Source organism: Dipodomys ordii, unplaced genomic scaffold (genome assembly GCF_000151885.1).
Source record: "Dipodomys ordii isolate 6190 unplaced genomic scaffold, Dord_2.0 Scaffold42, whole genome shotgun sequence".
Taxonomy (NCBI): Eukaryota; Metazoa; Chordata; class Mammalia; order Rodentia; family Heteromyidae; genus Dipodomys; species Dipodomys ordii.
The window spans coordinates 3587963-3605131 of NW_012267258.1; the positions used below are offsets into that span (position 1 = coordinate 3587963).

The 17169-nt window shown below is 37.6% G+C and overlaps 1 pseudogene; it reads left to right on the forward strand.

Moving 5' to 3' along the window:
- Positions 1-12475: 12475 nt before the first annotated feature.
- On the forward strand, positions 12476-12921 carry LOC105987501 (annotated as a pseudogene).
- Positions 12922-17169: the final 4248 nt, after the last annotated feature.

Consider the following 17169-nt stretch of genomic DNA (forward strand, 5'->3'; position numbering starts at 1 on the left):
GAAAGAACATTAAAAAACAAGGATGTTTTTTATCACTACTTTTTAATGCTTTCTATATGTTTGCTATACAATAAATATTTTCTGAGTGTGCAGGTTATGGGCCAAAAAACTAAGAATGTATTTACAATGAATTTTCAGGCAATACCCCACTGTGGAAACATACTGCATGGATAGAATAGTCTGTGTTGTAAATGCTAATCAATCCATGAATTCACAGACTCTGCAGTCATGGCTGGGCAAGCAAAAACAAAAACAAAACTTTTTTTTTTTTAGTACTGGAGTTTGCTTGCCAGGTAGGTGTAATACCCCTTGAGCCATATCCCCTTCTCTTTTTTCCTTTTGTTATTTCTCAGGCAGTGTCCCTCTTTTTCTTTTTTCTGGGCCTAGGCTACAATCCTCCTTTTTGTTCTTTTTGTGTAGCTTGTATTATAGCTGGATGCCACCGCACCAACACTTTTGTTGATTTGAGATCTTGTGATCTCTTTGCCCAGGCTGCCCTAGTACTGAGACCCTTTCAATCTCTGCCTCTTGAGTATCTTTTTATGATTATGGATACTAACCATTAATTTTTTCCAGTCCTTGGATTTGAATTCAGGGCTCCTTGTTCTTGCTTGGCTTTTTCATTCATGGCTGGAACTCAACTACTTGATTCCACTTCTACTTCCAGCTTTTTGCTGATTTATTGGATATAACAGTTTCCCAGATTTGTCTGCCTGGGCTAGCTCTGAACAGCAATCCTCAGATTTCCACCTCCTGAATAATTAGGACTATGGGTGTGTGCCACCACTCCCTGGCTACAACAGTTTTTTTAATTTAAATTTTATTTTGAACGTAATGTACAGAAGGGTTACAGTTACATATATCAGGTAATGAGTAGAGTGTTAACTCTCCCTCATTTTCTCCTTTTCCCTTCCTGACCTCCTTCCCCACAAAGTTATAAAGTTCATTTCCTACGCAGTGTCAGTAGTGAGCATCACTTCTGAATTGATTCACCTTTTGTCCCACCATTTCTGTGATTCTCCTTCCCCTCCCCAAATCAGATAACCTTATATACAAGGCAAAGGGTACCGAAATAAAAAACAGTGACAAAAAGGAATGAAAAAAGAACTGCAAACAGTATAATATAAAAACCTCTTGCTTCCATCTTGCTACAACAGTTTTGTCCACTAAGGCTTATCTATTGCCTTTGGTAAATTTATTTTGATAAAGGCCACATACAAAATTCTAAAAATAGATCACCAAATACCTTCTTTTTTTTCCTTTTCATTTTTATTGTGTTAAAAAATTCAAGCCGGGCTCTGGTGGCTCATGCCTGTAATCCTAGCTACTCAGGAGACTGAGATCTGAGGATCATGGCTCATAATCAGCAGGGGCAGGAATGTCCATGAAACTCTTATCTCCAATTAGCCACCAGAAAACCAGATGTGGCATTGTGGCTCAAGTAGTAGAGTGATAACCTTGAGCTGAAGAGCTCAGGGACAGCGCCCAGGCCCAGAGTTTAAACCCCACAACTGACAAAAAACAAAAACAAAATTCAAGCACACATACTACTCAGTTATTTCTATTTCTAGGGGTTGTTCACTAATACTCTTAAATTTTTAAAGGGCATCATTTACCTGATCCTATGAACTCATGGCAGCATCCCTGATCCTTAGCACCACTCAGATATAAGTAACATAGAATGGAGCCTCTTGTGGAATGGTAGTTTGCCTGATTTGCATCTTCTTTCCATATAGAAACTTCCCTTTTCTGTGTACTCGAAGCCCCTGATGATTACAAGGTCCTTAATAGCCTGTGTGCTGGGTAGTTTCTCATTAGTTGCATAGGATCACCTGTTTGGAAAGCAACTGTCTAAGCATAGGGCTGTCTTTTGAATGTGTCAGAGAATCAGTGAGAACTAAAGGACAAAGGCCCTCTGCTTGATGGCTTCAGTGCTTTCAGATGCTGCCCATCAATTCATATCCCTTTAGGGGAAGGAGGTAGTAGAAATCATGTGATTTATAAGATCTGGGCTTGGGGGTCTCAGTCCTGCTTGGTAGCAAGCACATGCCAGGATAAATCTCCTGGAGATGGGTCATGTTTTCACAGAGTCAAAATAGAAGATATATCTATTTCATCTTGCCATTCTTTCAAAATGTCAGTATTTTTCTAAATGACATTATTATGATAAAAAAGAAAATTTGAGCATGGGATATTCGTTAGATAGTATGATATTGGGGCAATATTTCTTTCTTCTCTTTCTTTCTCTTTCTCTTTTTCTTCCTTTTTTCTTTCTTTCTCTCCTTCCTTCTTTCCTTCCTTTCCCTCCCTCCCTCTCTCTCTTCCTCCCTCCCTCCCTTCCTCCCTCTCTTCCTCTCTCTCTTCCTCTCTGTCTCTTTCCTTCTTTCTGTTAGGTTTTTAAAAAGAGGTTGCCAAGTAAGAACCACACCATGCACGTGATATTCAGGTAAGGGGTAGGTTTATTCATTGTCCCAGCTGGCACTGTTGTGCCCACGTCGCAGGACCCCACCAAGAAGACCACCAAGAGTCAGACGTTCTGAAATGCAAAAGCAAGGTTTTATTTAGACGGGCTGCAGCTCGAGCCTCGTCCTGCACTCCGACACAGCGGAACCTAGGAGAAGAGCCCTGAGCTAAGGATTTGCAGGGCTTATAAAGGCACACAATCAGGTGTTTGGATTACCACCACATGTTGCTCTGCTAGCTGAGATAAACAAGCAACAAATGGTCACTGCCTAAGGAATGGAATTACTTCAACCCTTCATTCCCTCCCTTGACTTATGGTCCTGAGACACAATCTTGTAGCTCCAGCCCAAAACTAAACTCCAACAGCTCTTGATCTTGAACAGGTTCTTTTCTTTTCTAGTCCCTTTCTGACCTTAGCCATAAACAACAATACCAATAACAATCAGTCCATTTTTCTTTTCTTGAGGCGTACGCGGAGTGGTTGGGTAGGATACTTGGAGACTTTCCATGTTTCCCCACAGTCGTCCAGGGCAAAAGAGTAAACCGGTCTTGTGTGGGAGCAGTGGATCCAAGCAGCAATGCCATCCACCTTAAGGGCAGAAGGTGTAGCCAGTAGCACCATGTAAGGTCCCTTCCACCGTGGTTCCAGAGATCTCAAGTTGTGTCTTCGAACAAACACCCAGTCCCCTGGTTTAAACAAAGGGCTGTAGGAATAGAATCATATAATGCTCTAAGCTGGGGCCACACCCTTTTGTGGACAAGCTGTAGATAGTCAAGTTTACATAGAAATTCAGTATCACTCAAATCAGCAAGCAATTCAGTCTGAAGGCTAGGGATAATGGATGGAGAGTGTATTATTTCAAAAGGAGTAAAGCCAAGCTGACACTCTAAACAGGGCAAAAGGAAGGAGCGATACCTAGTCTGCGCCAGTCTCCAAAGCCAATTTAGTTAAGGTCTCTTTTAGAGTTCGATTCATTCTTTCTACCTGCCCTGAACTCTGGGGTCTATAAGCACAGTGCAATTTCCAATCTGTCCCCAGTGCCGCATCTATTCCCTGACTTACTTTTGAGACGAAGGCCGGTCCATTGTCCAACCCGATGGTGGATGGGAAGCCATACCTGGGTAGGATTTCTTCCAGGATCGCGGTCTCGTGCTTTGTTAGGTAGGCGTCAACCCATCCTGAAAAGGTGTCTACAAAAACTAGCAAATATTTATATCCAAATTTTCCAGTTTTAATTTCTGTGAAGTCTACTTCCCAATACACACCTGGCCTATCTCCATGGAGGCGAGCTCCTTTTGTAACCAGTGATTGGGGGCATTGGTGAGCTCACAGGCTTTACAATTTTTAACAGTGTTCTCAATGAGTTGATTTCCTTGCCTAATTTTTACTTCTGAGTGTTGGAGCAAGTCCTGCATTCTTCCAGTTCCCATGTGAGAGGCCCGATGGATTCTCTTAAGAATCCCCTTGCCCAAGGTAAGTTTCTTTGTGGCAAGGTAAGTTTCTCCTCACCAGTTTTCCACCAGTCTTTGTTTCCTTCTCTGTCCGGGGGTTTATAGGCCATGGGAATTTTCTTTATCCACTCCAAGTCTTCTTGGGAGTACTGAGGCTCAGGAGGCAAAGCTCGTGGCCCTGGGTCTACTAGAGTCAGTACTTCCGCTCTGGGCTGGAGGGCCGCCTCCTTAGCTGCCTGATCGGCCAAGTTATTTCCTTTGGTTATTGAATCAGTTCCTTTTTGATGGACAAGGCAGTGCATAATAGCAATATTTGCTGGTTCCCATAAGGCCCAGATGAGGCTTAAAATTTATTGTTTGTTTTTAATAGTCTTTCCCTCAGCTGGGGAAAAGCCACAAAGGTCTGTGTGAAATCAGTTTCCAGATAGCAAAAAATGAGCATAGAGGAGAAGAAACAAAACAAAATCAATGTGAGTCCTAATTCTACAACATATGAGGAAAAACTGACAAAAAGTTAATAATTGGGGCTGGACAGGTGTCTCAGTGTTAGAGTGCTTGCCTTGGATGCATAAGGCCCTGGGTTCAATTCCTCAGCACCACATAAGCAGAAAAAGCTGGAAGTGGCTCTGTGGCTCAAGTGGTAGAGCACTAAGTAGCCTTGAACTGAAGAGCTGAGGGACAGAGCCCAGGCCTGGAGTTCAGGCCCCATAACTGACAAAAAAAAGCAAGCAAGAAAGCAAGCAAGAAAGAAGAAGCATTATACTCATAATTTGGCTTATGGAATTGTAACCCCTTTGTACAACTACTTAATAATAACAATAAACATTAAAAAAGTTAATAATCAGAAAAGCAGCCTCTTTATAAGAAAGTCACATTGTAATCTATAATGAAAAACTCTTAAAATTTTTATTAGAGTTCATTGGTCATACAAAATATTGGGATGCATTATTGAAAAAAACTTTTAAATGTATATTAAGATATTCTGAGCCACCGTAGTAAAGCTACCAGCACAACTAGGTTTATTGCAGCATTATTTACCATAGCTAAGATATGGAACCAACTCAGTTGACCCTTAGTAGATGAATGGATCAAGAAAATGTGGTATATATACACAATGGAATTATATGCCTCCATCAGAAAGAATGGCATTGCCCTATTTGTTAGGAAATGGAAAGACTTGGAAAAAATTATATTAAGTGAAGTAAGCCAGGCCCAAAGAAACATAAGTCCCATGCTTTCCCTTATTTGCAATAACTAGTATATATCCGAGACAAGCAGAAATGGTCAGATAAGTTGATGTTAGGGGAAATGAACCCCAAGATAAGGATTTAAATGCTTTTTTCTTTCTTGCGATTGTTTATAACATTTTTATAAGATGATTTCTTTGTTGCTTTGTATATCCCTCCCCCATGGTATAACCCCTGTTGTCACTGTATTTGATGTTGGTATACTTTGTGGAGGGGAAGGGAAAAAAACAAATTGTTTAAATAGGGATACAGATGGACCCATTGCAACAATGAGATGTATAAGACGTTATGTTGAAAAAGGAACTTTACAACTTTGGTGGGGAGGGGAAGTGGGGGAGGGGAGAAGGGAAGGGATGGGAAGGGGAAACAAAGGAGGAGGCTACAATGCTGGATAAGAAATGTATTCATTAGGGGCTGGGAAGGTGGCTCAGTGGTAGAGTGCATGCCTTGCATGCATGAGGCCCTGGGTTGGATTCCTCAGTACCACACAAGCAAAAAGAAAAAAGCCGGAAGTGGCGCTGTGGCACAAGTGGTAGAGCGCTAGCCTTGAGCTGAAGAGCTGAGGGACAGCACCCAGGCCCAGAGTTCAGGCCCCATGACCGACCCCCTGCCCCCCAAAAAAGAAATGTACTGATTACCTTGCCCATGTAATTGTAACCCCTCTGTACGGTATTTTGACAATTTAAAAAAAGATATTCTGAACCAGGTAGAGTACATATAAATATTACAAGCACTAAAGAGGATGAGGCAAATGGATTAAAATTTTGAGGTCAGCCTGGGCTACATAGCAAGAACCTTACTATATCTATTAATATCTCTATCTCTCTTTGCATCTATTTATCTGTCTATCCCAAGAGATTCCAAATGTTCTATGAGACATAACTTCAGTTTTTAACAAATTATTTTTAAAGATTAAAAAAATACAAAAATGTAATGAATATTTTGAAAATAGGAAACATGGCTACTGACAAAAATATTAGTATATGAAATAAACTCCAAGTATATTTTATTATTAGGATATCTCAAACTTGTTAAAGATGGAATATCTTACTGAGGAATTCATATATAATAAAACACACAGACAAAGATATTAACGGAATGAGTTCTTAGGAAGTCCCAACATCCATCCAATAGGAATGTCTAATAAAATTTGAAGAAGCAAAATCTTAAATAATTGTAACAAAATCTCCATGATTTAGAAAGAGTGTGACTTTTGAGTTATTTCAAGGAATTGAAAATTTTATATTAGGTAAAGTGAAATGGTAGGCAAGTGATAGAGTCAACCTCTAGCTTCAGTCCAGAAATGAAAATTTACAGCCACACAACTCATAGTGAAAGTAGCTAACCTGAAATATCCAGGGCAAACACCTTCAGGGAAAACTTAACTAGGACAATACAACCTGAAAGCTGTTAGGGAAAATAAACACAAAAACGAAATCCTAAAGGCTAAATGTGAATTGGTGTGAGTATAAAGCCACTGGGGGCTATAGACACATGGGATTCTTACCTTCTTGCAAAGTTTTCCTCTGAGATATAAAGAAACAAAGGCTGAAAGTCTCGGAGAAGTCATAATTTTAATCACACACTGTACCATCAAGAAGACAATCGAAGGGAATCTTTATATCATTGCAAGAAAGAAATTGTAAACAGAATTGATCTAACAAAAAATAACCTTCAAAAGTAAGGAAGAAGGAACCAGGTATGATGACTGACACGTGTAATTCTAGCTGTCCAGGAGGCAGATAACAGGAGTATCATAGACTGAGGCAGCCTTGGATAAAAGTGAGGCCCAATCTTAACCAACAAAATTTGGGGTACAATGGCACTTGCCCATCATTCTAGCTATGTGGGAAGGGTAAATAAGATGATTATGGTTCAGGCCAGACTGGGCATAAATATATGATCCTATTTGAAAATAACTAAAGCAAAAAGGGCTGGCGTGGTGGCTCATGTAGTAAAGGACCTGCTTAGCAATTGCAAGGCCCTTAGTTCAAATCTTAATGCCACAGATTTTTTTTAAAAAAGGAAGAAGTATAGACTAGCTTAGCAAGCAATACATGAGAAAATATATTTCCATTGGATATACACTACCAACATTTTAGCAAAGTTCCTATGATATAGGATAGACCTTGGATATATACAAAAATGAAGGCAAAACATAAGCTTTTGAAACCTTTGCAGCTTGAAGTCTGTTTAAAGCAAAATAGTAGCAATACAATATACATTTTTATAGAAGAAATAAAGATGAAAACTGTGACAGCAGTGGAAAGGAAGATAGGAAAAAAATTGCACATGGAAAGAGAAATAATTAATACAGCATAATGCTGTGCTTGTTTTAGGGGAGAGACAAATTATTTTAAAATGTATTTGGTAAATACAAAGATAACCATTAATTTTGAATGTGAATGATCTAAACATAGATACAAAGTGCACTAAAAAGCAAGTCCCAAATATATGCTTTGTATGAGAAATAAAATTTAAGAAGGCAATAACATATTTAAAAAGTGATATACAAAGATATATTTTGGAAAATGACTCAAAATAAACAGAATCCTCTGGATTAATTTTTCAAAATGTACCTTAAAATAAAGAAGATCCCTCTTGGAAAGATAAGGCTATTACATATGATAAAGTCTTCTAATTTTCAAACATGCATAAATTCAAAAACACACAAGGAAAAAAACTGATAGGTATAAAAAATATAGACAAATTCACAGTTGTGAGATTTGAAGACCTCTTTGTCATTAGTAGAAGTATATAGAAAATCATCATCCGGGTCATAGTTTGTACCAGAAATGTTATCAATCAATTTATCTAATAAGCACTTACAAAATATATGCCAATATCAACAGAAAATATTTTCTAGTGTATATACACAAAGCATTCAACAAGATTCTACAACATAAAATAAATCTTTGCAAATTTAACATTAAAATCATTCTATTGGTGTTTAGACCTCAAGAGAATAAAAATGGGATGCTAAAGACAATTTTATGCATATAAATTTGATAACTAACATGAAATGGATATATTTCTGGAGAAATCACAAATTATTAAAGCTTACTAAAGACAAAACTTAAATTCCTCTATGTATTTATTATATAAATTGAATTTGTAGTTAGAAACTCAACAAAAGAAAATACAAGAATAAGTCAGGTATATATTTATTTATGCACCAATAAATTGGGAAAATTTATTGGTACCAATAAAATTGGTATAAATTCTACCAATTTTGTGTGTGTGTGTGTGTATTGGTCATGGAACTTGAACTCAGGGCCTGGGCACTGTCCTTGAGATTTTTTGTTCATGGCTAGCATTCTACCACTTCAAGTATACTTCTGGCTTTTTTGGTGCTTAATTAGAGATAGTCTCACAGGTTTCTTGCCCAGGCTGGCTTTCACCTGTGATCCTCAGATCTCAGCCTCTTGAGTAGCTAGGATTACAGGTGTGAGCCATTCACACCCAACTCTACTGGTAATTTAGAAAACTAAAAACCCTTTTTTGGAGAAAATACTAGAGAAGGAAACAGTTTTTAGCACAACATTTTCCAAGGCTAACATTACCTTCAATACCTAAAGAATATCAAAATTGGATGAAAATAATCTGTAGTTCAATTTCCATTATTCATAGACTCACAATGCCCTCGACAAAAAATTAGGAACTATAAACCAGAAATATGTTTTATAAAAATAGTGCATCACAGTCAAAATAGGTTTATCTCAGGAATGCGAGGCTGGTTCAACATTGGGAAAATGAATATACTTCACTATATTTGCACACTAAATGAAAAAAAGAACTTCAATAAAATTTTACCTGTACTCAAGATTTTTTTTTTCATCATGAAGCCTGAACTCGGGGCCTGGGTGCTGTCCCTGAGCTCTTCAGCTCAAGGCTAGTACTCTACCACCTGAGCCACAGCGCCACTTCCAGCTTTTTCCCAGCCCTCAAGATTTTTTAACTCTAAAAATAAAGCTGAAGTAATGTTCAATGTTCTTAGTTTTATAAAGTATATAGTAAAAAAAACAGCTAACATACTACTAAATAGTAAGGAACGTAAGGGTTTCTGCTTAACAATGTACATATTCATCATTTTTATTCAATACTAAATACTCAACACTAAAATTGAGATTGTAGCAAGCAGAAATAAAAAATGTAAACACATTTTTTAAAATTTGCAGTTGACATGATTGTCTTGGTAGAAAATTTTAAAATTAGTAAATGAGTTAAGGCAACAGCATATGACATGAATATAAAACACCATGGGTGGGAAGGTGGCTCAGTGGTAGAGTGCTTGCCTTGCATGCCTGAGGCCCTGGGTTCAATTCCTCAGCACCACATAAGCAAAAAGAAAAAGCTGGAAGTGGCGCTGTGGCTCAAGTGGTAGAGCGCTAGCCTTTAGGTGAAGAGCTGAGGTACAGCGCCCAGGCCCAGAGTTAAGGCCCATGACTGGACCCCCCTCCAAAAAAACCCACCAATAATATTTTTGTGTATTGGAAATGAAGAATTGAAACTTGAAATATTAAGAAAACATTATCACATATAATATTATCAAAATTTGTGCTTTGGATAAAGTTAACAAAATATATGTAAGGTCTTTATGTCTCAATACAAAAAAATACAGATGCAAGGAATCAAGAAGATCTAAATAAGTAGAAAAATATACTGTATTTTTAGATTATGGAGCTGAAAAATACAAAAACTAAAACATTCAATAGAGAGCTATAGCAACAGATTATATCAAATAAAAGAAATGGTAAACTGAAAGATAGGCCATTGGAAATGAGAATAGGAAAAATAAATAGTAAATAAATTACAGGTTTAGAGATTACCATCCAGAGAGCTACCGCAAGAGTCAGAAAATACTTTAATGGAAAATGAAGAAACAATAATCAAAAACTTCTTAGACCTGAAGAAGATATGGAAATTTAAAGTTCAAATCCTCAAAAATTGCATTCCAAAGAAGGCTTCAGTAATATTTATTATAACCAAATAACTGTCAGAAACTAAAAGCTAAAATTATATATAAAGCAGTGACAAAAGAAGCCCAATGTATATACAAAGGAACTTCTAAGAGGTTAATAGTGGATTTCACAGCAGAAATTTTGCAGGACCAGATGATATATTGAAGGTGTAATGATCTTTTCAAAGTGCTTTAAAAATTATTACCTAAATACTATATAACTATGAAGGGGAGATAAAATACCATCAAGGAAATGAAGGATGAAGGATTTCATCATCATTCAAATTGCCTTACAAGGAATGCTAAAGAAACTTTTAATCATTATAGATAATAACATGAATACATAAAAATTTAAAATTCACTGGTAAGCAAAATAGTCAAATTAGAATGCTCTAATATTGTATTGCAGTTTGAATTCATTCAGAACTCTAGAATAAAAATATTATTGCTATTGCTATTATTTTAGCTATTGCTAAAATATTATTGCTATCACTCATATTACTGTGATATTATTCACTCATAACTTTAGTATAAAAATATTATAAATTTTGATATCCAAAACAGAGAATGTGAGAAAGAATAAAATTGTAGAGCATTTGTAGACAATCAAATTTAAAGCACCATCAGTTCATTTTCAATCCATTCATGGATATTTCATGGAAATATCATTAATTTGGAAAATCATTAATTTTGAACTATATCTCATGCCATATAGAAATTTAGCTTGAGCTGTCCTAATTCTGTTTGTGACTAGTGAAATAATCTAGATTCTAGAAGAAGCCTTGGGAGTATATTCATGATTTGAGAGTATGTGTGGGTCTTTTAAAACACTAGTTCTAAAAGAAAAAATAGTAATTTATTGGGCTTAATTAAAGTTTGAATTTCTGTTAATCCAAGGTAAGAAATATAAATGAATTCTAGACTTGGAATACTCTACCTATTCTCAACAAAAAATAGAATAAAATACTGATAAGAAGAATTTGTACTCATTTGGCTATTCTGATACTCAATTTAGTTGTATTTAACAGTTTATTTTGTGTTTACATGGGAAGATGATCCGTAGATAATCACTTCTCAGCTTTTAGAGGAATCCTAAAGTATTCATTCCCCTTGTATTTGGCTGAGGGAAAAATCTTTGCCTTCTGCATGGGTGTCACATTTTCTTTTTTCTGTCTATTCCAATGGTGCTTTTCATCTGTAAAATTCCTCATTTAATAATTCAAGGTGATTGCTTCAACCTAGAATTTCCAAAGATGATTCATAATAAATTCCCCTGTTGGTATAAAAAAAATTCTCTGCTTAGTTAATTATTCCAACGTCAACCTTCTTGTGTGACTCCAGGGACTGTCTGGCATTGAATTAGCTGGATTTTTGGCTCCTTTTCAGTCTGTCATCCACTGGCTCCCTAAATTCAACTGCCTTCCTCTGACTGGGTACACCAGAGGATCTTTTCTTCAGAAAATGCTAGCAATTGACTATTAGTCATAGAAAAATTAAGTGGACAAGTGATTGTGATCAGTGGACAAGGGGCTGTGATCAGAATTAGGGAAGGTGAAAGAAATTGCTAAAAGATTCCCCAACAGAATTAGAAAAATGTGCTGAAGATTTGTGTACAGTGTCTTTCAGAGCCTGGGCAAATGTATTTATTTCTTCTCACCCAGCTTCCTAGGTTGAAGACTGCACATATCCTGCAGCTGAAGAGTTGTGACGCATGCTCTCTTGATGAGAATCACCTGAGGTAAGATGTGTTCGCTTCTCCACTCTGAGCTCTAAGATACAAGCCAAGAGCTGCTTTTTCCTTCTTCCATCTTTTCATGGATTTCTGAGACATTTATTTGATTTACCTCCTTCAGACTGGCTCTCCTTGGACTAAGGTGTGCCTCTCCTAATTCTAAGATGTGTCTTTTTTTTTTTCTGGAGTATTGATAACTGAAAACAAATAGAAAAATAGATTTAAAAATCCGTTGTTTTATGTGTACTATACAATCAAATTTTGACAACACTCTGCAAGGTGCGTCTTGTTATTTTAACTTTGAAGATGTGTAACTCGCAATCAAAAGCTGAAGTAGGTGTGCAAAGCTCAAAGAACTGGAAAATAGCACACGTGGGGTAAAGGCTTCCATATGTATGTGTCTCCAAGGAGCTCTACTACACCTCTGCTTCTCTCCTATCGAGTCTGTATTTCTTCAGGGTCTGGGGAGGTTAGAGGTGCTGAGATATTAAGTGAATTAGTCTTGGCGGTGGTGGCGGCAGTGATTCGACCGCGGCACAGGGGGTTGGGGGCGGGGGCTGCGCGGGACTCTTCTTTCAGACTGACCGCTGGATCTGGGGAAGCCTGTCGACACCGACACCGGCTCAGAGAAGGCTCATGCGAGATTTGAAGCAATTGCAAGAGGACCCACCCGTGGGGGTCAGTGGTGCACCACCTGAGAACAACATCATGCCGTGGAATGCAGTTATAGTTGGGCCGGAAGGACACCCTTTGAGAATGGTACTTTTAAACTAGTAATAGAATTTTCTGAAGAATATCCAAATCAACCACCACCTGTTAGGTTTTTATCCAAAATGTTTCATCCAAATGTGTACGCTCATGATAGCCTATGTTTAGATATCCTTCAGAATCGATGGAGTCCAACATAGGACGTATCTTCTGTCTTAACATCAATTCAGTCTTTGTTGGATGAACCGAACCCAAACAGTCCAGCCAATAGCCAGGCAGCACAGCTTTATCAGGGAAACAAACGAGAATAGGAGAAAAGAGTTTCGGCCACTGTTGAGCAGAGCTGGAATGATTCATAATAGACAATTGGTCTGTTCCTGTTTTTCATCATTGTTGTGTATAATTTACCTCCCAGTAGAAAGGCTAACAAATTTTAAGTACCACAGGTTTTAAGGATTCTGCAAAAAAAAAGAAAAAAGAAAAAGAGTCCTTCAGTTTAGAACCTACAAAAAGCTTGTATATCTTGATTAATGTACTTTTTATTGCATGGTGTGAACTAAGTCATTTCTGCATAAATTTGTCATATACCCTGTTTTGTATTTTTTCCAAGTATATAATGTTGGTGAGGAATTTTCATGACAATATAGGCATTTTGTAAATCTGTACTTTTTTCAAATATTGAATGCCTTGTTTTTGAATTCTTCAGATTTTTAAATTGGAGAAAAACACTTAAAGTTTTTTATATACGACTATTACATGTAAACCATTAAAATACATAACTTCAGTGTGAAAAAAAATAAGTGAAGATTTCAAATCATTTTAGAGTAAAGTCTCCTCCATACTTCAAAATGTCAAGATCTGCTGCTTTTTTTGGCTCTTCAAAAAGGAATTTTATAAAGTCTACATCAGGTAAGTTAATTGTGTTAATGCAATTGAGTGGTCACTGTTTTCGTAAACATCAGTACTATAAAATAGTATCTTTATGAACTGTATATTGTAACAAGAAGCACATTTGGCCCTCTCATTTTCCTAAGTAGAAATATTGCAATGCTGTCTTTAAAAAAATACATTTGTAAAGGCAAGAAGTCAAAACTGACTATACAATGTAGAGTGCATTTACACCCATTTTTTTTATTGCTTCGCAATAGAAGTTGGAATTCTTTTCAGCACAAACATGCTAAAACTATACTTAAATTATTTAAAATGGTACCCAATTTAAAAATTATCAGTAGACCCAAGCAATAGTTTGGTAACTTGAGATTTGTTTTTCATTTCTGTGCGTGACCTTAGTGGTTTCTACCAAATTCTATTGACTGAAAATATGGTTTTAAAATTGTCAACTAGGGACCTAGGGCACCACACTCTTGGCCTCTAGGGCCTCCAGCACCAAGGGCTGAGCACTCACCACTAGAACAGTAAAGCAATTAGTCCAACTACACGGTTAATATGCTGCAGAAAAGTAACTGGTTGGATTCTTCCACTTCAACTAGCTGATTTTCTGTCACGTTAACACAATTGTAGATCTCTGATGCTTCCACTGTAGATGTTTGATGTGTGTGTGTGTGTGTGTGTGTGTGCACGCGCGCGCACACATGCACACATGCGTGCTGGTCCTGGTGCTTGACCTCAGGGCCAAGGTGCTGTCTCTGAGCGTTTTTATTTTTTGCACAAGTCTAGCACTCTACCGCTTGAGCCACAGCTCCACTTATGGCTTTTTGGTAGTTAATTGGAGAGAAGATTTTCATGGACCCTCGTTTCAGGGTTAACTTCAAATTGCAATCCTGAGACATCAGCTAGGATTACAGGAATGAGCCACTGGCACCCAGCTTGATTTTTTTTTTTTTTGGTCTTTTACCACGTTGCCTAATACTATATATACATATATATCTATATATGTTGGATAAATTCTGTACGACTTTTGTTCTTATTTTCCACAGAGCTAAGAACTCACATTTTTCATCTAACAAAACAAGAAAACCATTTCAATGCTTGTTTTAATTATGTGTCTTGATACTCAATGTGTAATGGAGAATACCTTAATATAAGGGTAGAGGGATTATAATTTAATCAAGGGTGGAGTTTTACTATTATGTATCCATTGTAAATTTGATAGTCTTGTAACCAAGAGAAATACATAGCTGTTGTCTATGAATTATTGTGATTTAAGCACTATCATTTAGCTTTAATTAAAATTACCCTGGTGGATAAATGTCTATTATTTAAGTAAAACACGGTCATTAAATTTATGTGTGTTTTATGTGTGTGTTACAAGGTTAGTCAAAAATCCAAAAAGTTGGGCTGGGAAGGTGGCTCAGTGGTAGAGCACTTGCCTTGCATGCTCGAGGCCCTGGGTTCGATTCCTCAGCACCACATAAGCAAAAAGAAAAAAGCCAGAAGTGGCGCTGTGGCTCAAGTGGTAGAGTGCTAGCCTTGAGCTGAAGAGCTGAGGGACAGCACCCAGTCCCAGAGTTCAGGCCCCACGACCAGACCCCCCCCCCCAAAAAAAAGAAAGAAGTATCAAAAATCATACTTGCCTAAGAAATATATACAATGACTAGATTTTAATTAAAGACCAAATAAAATTTCACAAAAAACCCTGAGTTAATGAGTTGAAAACTTGGCCTCAGGCTATGCCTCCAAGGAATACCAGGCCTCAATAATGCTCTCCTGGGATCCAACTCAGCTGCCCTCCCATTGGTTATTTAAGCTGACTGACTTACCTGGTTGGACCAGAGAACGGTAGGTTTTGATGATATTATCAGGTACTTAGGATGGTTTGGGAACTAGGTGTAAAACGGGAGTGAATGTGTGACTGGGCATTTTGACTCCTTAGTTTATACTGGCTCTTTTCAAAGGAGTAAGGCTGACTTTAGAAATAGTGTTGAAGTGTGTGTGTGTGTATGTGTGTGTGTGTGTGTGTGTATGTGTATGTGTGTACACTGTATTGAGAGTCTGGGTGCTCTTCCTTAGCTTTTTTTTTTTTTCTCTGTCTCTCTCAAGGCTGAATCATATCTTTACCTCTGACTTTTGGGTGGTTAATTGGAGATAATAGTCTCATGGACTTTTCTTCTGATGCTGGTTTTGAGTGGTGATCCTCAGATCTCTGCCTCCTGAGTAGCTAGGATTACAGGTGTGAACCACCAGTACCTGGCTTCTGAGCATTTCTTTTGACAGCAGAGATTATTGGAATGTCAGTCTATGTTCTTTATATTCAAAAAACATTCCCAGAAAGAGAAAGAAAATTGTTCCCATATTTAGATAGTTGTGAATAGACTTCCAGAAGTCAGACCTGTTTGCCTATCAAGGTAGGTACCTGGGCCATGATTGCTCAATCTGCAGAAGACAGAACAAGGTACAATCCCTGAATACTCCTGGCTAGCTCTCTGAGTAACTTATTTGTCCTTCTTCCCTCTTGCTGCGTTGGCACAGTCTTTTCTTTCTCTTTGGGACTTCTAATCACCTAATTTACTTTACTCACAGCAAACTCTCACCCCTCCTCTTGTTCCTTACCTGCAGCTAATTTCTGTGTCCTTGTTTCTCTATAGAAACAAGGTAGAAACACTGAATTCAGAGTGGTGAACAAGTCAAAAATACAAGTCTTGGCTGTTAAGTACTGTTAAGCATTGTTTATAAATTATTCTCAGAATTTTGCAGAGTATTGTTGTAAAATTAGTGAAATGAAAAAAAACCCAGGAAGGTTAAGTTACAAGTTGAGGTAGGAGTTTTCAGTCTTTCCTCAAGCCCAGTTTCATTCCCTCTGCCTTAATCCTCTTCTCCTTCATCTCTAGAGCCCACCACGGTATCTCCTGAAAATCCATTGGAGATCGGAAGATAACCTCTAGAAGCTGTGCTGTAGACAATAATGGTATGGAAAATAAATCTTAACAGCCTTGTTCCATATATCTAAATCCAACACCTCAACTCTGTGGGATCCAGAGAGGTCTGTTTATTTGTTTGGTTTTTAATTTGTGCCTGTACTGGAGCTGGAATTCAAGGCTTTGTGCTCTTGCTGGCTTATTCCACACAAGTGTGGTGCTCTATCAGTTGAGCCATTCCTTCACTTCTGACTTTTTGCTGGTTAACTGGTGGTAGCAGTCTCTCAGATTTGTCTGCTCTGGCTGGCTTCAAACTGGGATCCTTATGTCTCAGCCTCCTGATTAGCTAGTGTTAGGGGGTGAGCCATCACTACCCAGCTGAGTTGTTCACTCTGTTTTAATAACACCTCTCATCTTTGTCTATGTTGTGTCCATATCTGGCACGTGTGTAAAGATAGAGCAAAAGACAAGACACAGACAATTTCAGGACCAAATTTCACGATGGACTTTGTTTCTCACACCATTCTCCTAATTTCCTTGTGCTTTTTAATGAAGTAGATAATGTCCTTTAGAGTGACCCTTGGGTGCTTCTACCAAGAGCAGCAAAGTTCTGGACCTTGATCTCTTCTATTTGTTTCTTTCTTCAACTAAAACTTGTGGAGTATTTCCTATGAGTCAGTGGACTCTTTTGTGCCTCATGCTGGGATGATTTGCTTTAAGAAATCCTTTGGACATTTTCCAGTAAGCTCTCTCTCTCTCTGTATATATATATATATATATATATATATATAT